This window comes from Ovis canadensis, chromosome 9 (assembly GCF_042477335.2).
Source record: "Ovis canadensis isolate MfBH-ARS-UI-01 breed Bighorn chromosome 9, ARS-UI_OviCan_v2, whole genome shotgun sequence".
In the NCBI taxonomy this organism is placed as follows: domain Eukaryota; kingdom Metazoa; phylum Chordata; class Mammalia; order Artiodactyla; family Bovidae; genus Ovis; species Ovis canadensis.
In genome coordinates, this window is record NC_091253.1 from 57,735,142 (window position 1) to 57,740,836 (window position 5,695).

Sequence of the window (5,695 nt, forward strand, 5' to 3'; positions counted from 1 at the left end):
GCACAACTGATCATCTGAGGGAGAGGGGAACCAAACTATAAACTATGCAATTCCTTGTAAATACCTCAGCTGGGTCCTCTGCATTACCATCAGTCCTCTCAGAGATCCCTGGTTAGTTTTCACTCCCAGTCCTCACAGAAGGATTCCAGACTATCACCACTCTCTTCCAACCCACCTTTTCACCTCTAAACTCAGCAAAGCCTTAAACTTCTGGGAAAAGCTGAGTCCATCAAAAAATTTCACACACTTTATTTACAAGGTAGTGAATCTTTACCTTTGTATTGCTGGTTTCAGGATATCAGTTTCAGGTTAAGGTCAATCCCATTAGCTGATGATATAACTTTATACCCCTGTTGGTGGATCCTGTTGATCTAACTGAACTATTACCAGTTTTATCTGATGCATTGGGGAACAAACCCTGTTAACTGGATCAAATCTGTTACCTGGATCCTACAAAACCCCTTACCTCCTCCTATTTCCTCTGGGACCTTATTCCATTAATCCAACTGGTTCCCTGGTGGCTCAATGGCAAAGATTTTGCCTGCAATGCAGGCGCCACACAGGAGGCACCGGTTCGATCGCTGAGTTGGGAAGATCCCCTAGAGAAGTGGCAACCCACTCCAGTTTTGTTGCTTAGAGAATTCCATGGACAGAGGAGCCTGGTGGGCTATAGTCCATAGGGTCACAAAGAGTCGGACACAACTGAAGTGACTTAACACACACACACAGCTCAATTCCTCTACCTTTTATTCTCTCACTCTCTTCAGACATCTTCCCCTCAGCCTAAAACAAGCACATATCTTACCAAACAAGTTTAAAAGACCCATCCCTCCAGCTACCACCAAGTCTCTCTTTTCTTTTCATGAAACTCCTCAAAGAACGTTCTGTACAATTGGTTGTCAATATCTTTTCCCATTCTTTTGCCTATCAGATTTGGCTTTTGTATTCTTACCTGTTCTTATTAATCAGGATCCAACCAGGCCAAAAAATGAACCACTTCAGTGATTTGTTACCAAAATATATACATATAATGTGGGGAAATTGATTAGATGGGTAGTGGAATAACTGAGAAACCAGACAGAGGATGGTGAGATATCTTAGATGCCCACAGCTGGAAGCTACTTCCACACATGGAATGGAGGGATGAAGTAAAAATGGTACTATCAGACCTTGGCCTGGAGATGATGCTAGAGGCAAGACTCTTGGTTGACTGGCTTGTCCAGAGGGAGCTAAAGCCATTCAGGGAATTCAGTCCATGTACTGTCAGACATGTATCCGCAGCAGAGAAGAGAAGCAGAAACACCCAACCTCACTGTTCCCTTTGTCTTTTAATCTCCCATCCATATCAACCATTGGCTAAACTCAGCCCAGCTAGAGACCAGCTGACACTCAGTTCAGTTCAGTTCAGTTCAGTTGCTCAGTCGTTTCCGACTCTTTGCAACCCCATGAATTGCAGCATGCCACGCCTTGCTGTCCATCACCAACTCCCGGAGTTCACTCGGACTCATGTCAATTGAGTTGGTGATGCCATCCAGCCATTTCATCCTCTGTCGTCCCCTTCTCCTCCTGCCCTCAATCCCTCCCAGCATCAGAGTCTTTTCCAATGAGCCAACTCTTCGCATCAGGTAACCAAATTATTGCAGTTTCAGCTTTAGCATCATTCCTTCCAAAGAACACTCAGGACTGATCTCCTTTAGGATGGACTGGTTGGACTTCCTTGCAGTCCAAGGGACTCTCAAGAGTCTTCTCCAACACCACAGTCAAAAGCATCAATTCTTTGGTGCTCAGTTTTCTTCACAGTCCAACCCTAACATCCATACATGATCACTGGAGAAACCATAGCCTTGACTAGACAGACCTTTGTTGGCAAAGTAATGTCTCTGCTTTTTAATATGCTATCTAGGTTGGTCATAGCTTTTCTTCCAAGGAGCAAGCATCTTTTTATTTCATGACTGCAGTCACCATCTGCAGTGATTTTGGAGCCCCCCAAAATAATCTGTCACTGTTTCCATTATTTCCCCATCTATTTGCTATGAAATGATGGAACCAGATGCCATGATCTTAGTTTTTTGAATGTTGAGTTTTCATACAGCTTTTTCATTCTCCTTTTTCACTTTTATCAAGAGGCTCTTCAGTTCCTCTTCACTTTCTGCCATAAGGGTGGTGTCATCTGTATATCTGAGGTTATTGATATTTCTCCCAGCAATCTTGATTCCAGCTTGTGCTTCATCCAGCCCAGCATTTCACATGATATATTCTGCATATAAGTTAAATAAGCAGGGTGACAATATACAGCCTTGATGTACTCATTTCCCCTTTTGGAACCAGTCTGTTGTTCCATGTCCTGTTTTAACTGTTGCTTCCTGACCTGCATACAGATTTCTCAGGAGGCAGATAAGATGGTCCCATCTCTTGAAGAATTTTCCACAGTTTGTTGTGATCCACAACAAAGGCTTTGGCATAGTCAATAAAGTAGAAGTAGATGTTTTTCTGGAACTCTCTTGCTTTTCCAATGATCTAACAGATGTTGGCAATTTGATCTCTGGTTCTTCTGGCTTTTCTAAATCCAGCTTGAACATCTGGAAGTTCTTTGTTCATGTACTGTTGAAGCCTCTCTTGGAGAATTTTGAGCATTACTTTGCTAGCGTGTGAGGTGAGTGCAATTGTGCGGTAGTTTGAACAATCTTTGGCATTGCCCTCCCTTGGGATTGGAATGAAAACTGACCTTTTTCAGTTCTATGGCCACTGCTGAGTGTTCCAAATTTGCTGCCATATTGAATGCAGCACTTTCACAGCATCATCTTTTAGGATTTGAAATAGCTCAGCTGGAATTCCATCACCTCCTCTAGCTTTGGTCGTAGTGCTGCTTCCTAAGGCCCACTTGACTTTGTACTCCAGGATGTCTGGCTCAAGGTGAAAGATCACACCATTGTGGTTTTCTGGGTCATTAAGATCTCTTTTGTATAGTTTTTCTGTGTATTCTTGCCACCTTTTCTTAATATCTTCTGCTTCTGTTAGGTCCACACTGTTTCTGTCCTTTATTGTGTCCACATTTGCCTGAGATGTTCCCTTGGTATCTCTAATTTTCTTGAAGAGATCTCTAGTCTTTTCCATTCTATTGTTTTCCTCTATTTCTTTACAATGATCACTGAGGAAGGCTTTCTTATCTTTCCTAGATAATTTTTTGGAACTCTGCATTCAGATGGGTATATCTTTCCTTTTCTCCTTTGCCTTTAGCATCTCTTCTTTCCTCAGCTATTTTTAAGACCTATTCAGACAACCATTTTGCCTTTCTGCATTTCTTTTTCTTGGAGATGGTCTTGATTACTGTCTCCTGTACAGTGTCATGAGCCTCTGTCCATAGTTCTTCACACACTCTGTCTATCAGATCTAATCCCTTGAATCTATTTGTCACTTCCACTGTATATTCATAAGGGATTGATTTAGGTCATACCTGAATGGTCTAGTGGTTTTCCTTATTTTCTTCAATTTAAGTCTGAATTTGGCAATAAGGAGTTCATGATCTGAGCCACAGTAAGCTTCTAGTCTTGTTTTTGCTGACTGTATAGAGCTTCTTCATCTTCGGCTACAAAGAATATAATCAATCTGATTTCGGTGTTGACCATCTGGTGATGTCCACGTGTAGAGTGTTCTCTTGTGTTGTTGGAAGAGGGTGTTTGCTATGACCAGTGCGTTCTCTTGGCAAAACTCTGTCAGCCTTTGCCCTGCTTCATTTTGTACTCCAAGGCCAAATTTGCCTGTTACTTCAGGGATCTCTTCACTTCCTACTTTTAACTCCAGTCCCCTATGATGAAAAGGACATCTTTTTTGGTGTTAGTTCTAGAAGGTTTTGTAGGTCTTTGTAGAACTGTTCAGTTTCATCTTCTTCAGTGTTACTGGTTGGAGCATAAACTTGGAGTACTGTGATATTGAATGGTTTGCCTTGGAAATGAACAGAGATCATTCTGTCATCTTTGAGATGGCACTCAAGTACTGCATTTCGGACTCTTGTTGACTCTGATGGCTATTCCATTTCTTCTAAGGCCTTCTTGCTCACTCTAGTGATATAATGGTCATCTGAGTTTAATTCACCCATTCCAGTCCACTGTAGTTCACTGATTCCTAAAATGTCGACTGCTCACTCTGCAGTCCATGGGGTTGCAAAGACTCAGACACGACTTAGCAACTAAACAACAAAATAAAACAGACAACTAATGAAAACACATTGTATAGTACAGGGAACTGTACTTAATGCACTGTGGTGACCTGAATGAGAGGAAAATCCTAAAGGGAGGGTGTGTGTGTGTGTGTGTGTGTGTGTGTGTGTGTGTCTGTCTGATTCATTTTGCTCTGCAGTAGAAGCTAGCACAACATTTTAAAACAACTATATTCCAATAAAAATTAATTTAAAAATATGTATCTCTAGCCCAGACCTCTCATAAAATACAAATCTGTGTTGGCAGCTCCCGGCCTCCATGACCACTTTAAGTTGAACAGCAACAAAACCAAATTCATCTTTCTCTTCAATTTCTTCTTTCATTCTCCTCTGCTTGCTCCCTCATCAATAGATTGATTCACTACCTGTCTGTTAGAAACTGTGTGTGGTCGGAGATTTTCCCTTCCTTATAAGTGATCAACTTGCCTGCCAGAGTTTCGTGGATGCTGGCAGAAGGCGCAAGTCTCCTAGATCAGAGACAAAGGACTTGCTTCCTCAGGACACGATAAGCAGCATGAGCTCCATGGTAGTGTAAGTTTTCTTTGCCCTGCAAGACCCACAGGGATGACATGGAGTGATTCAAGTGAATGCTGTGCATGGGCTAGGTCTGCGTCACTGCCGTGGAGCAGGCTGCTTAGGGACCCCCAGCCTTTTACCATGAGCTTTGAGAAAACCCCCACAATCTGCGCTCCAGAAGGAAACATTATCACTGCTCAGGAGACTGAACAGTGAACATCTGCTCTTTGCTCTGCAGGGAGGCTAAAAGACAAAGGAGGGGCTCTCTTCTGAGAGGAGACTGATGCTTCTCTTTCTGTGCCTTGCTCCCGTGGTGACCTGTGTTTCCCTTGTCCTCTGGTTTCCTGTCCACCTGAAGAGCTCTTCTCATCCTTCAAGGCTCTGTCACCCGACCTGCCACCCTTCTACCTGTGTGACAGCTTTTCCATTCTCAGTGGTCCTAAGAAATCCCATATATTTATTTTTGTGTTTCCCCTATGACCTGTTGGCCTTCTTACCCAGCTGCGAGTGCCTGGAGGGCCCATGCACTGTCTGATGCCTCTGTAGCCCTATGTTGTAGTAGGGTGTCTGGTGGAGCTCAGTGCCCCCAACCCCTGGGCCACAGACCAGTGCCATTAGGAACTGGGGTGCACAGCAGGAGTTCAGTGGGGAGCAGCAGGTGAAGCTTCATCTGCTGTTCCCCTGTCACTCCCCATCGCTCACATTACCACTTGAACCATCCCCCCACTCCCATCAGTGGAAAAATTGTCTTCCATGAAACAGCTTCCTGATGCTAAAAATGGTGGGGTTCACTGGTCTAGACAGCTCACTGTGCTTCTTCCACAACAATTCCTCTTTGGAACTATCAGAACATTAGTGCTTGTTCCTTCGCAGATGATCTAGGACACTGAGATGACCACATCTGTATTTCTGAGATGAGGCTAACACTGCAGAAGTACTAAATTGTGAGACAGTTAGGAAAAC

The 5,695-nt window shown here is 43.4% G+C and overlaps 1 non-coding gene across 1 annotated transcript; it reads left to right on the top strand.

The window, feature by feature from the left end:
- The first annotated feature begins 320 nt into the window (after window positions 1-320).
- Window positions 321-409, top strand: LOC138446334 (small nucleolar SNORD12/SNORD106). Its single transcript, XR_011259274.1, has one exon. It is a non-coding gene; the product is annotated as a small nucleolar SNORD12/SNORD106 (small nucleolar RNA).
- Window positions 410-5,695: the final 5,286 nt, after the last annotated feature.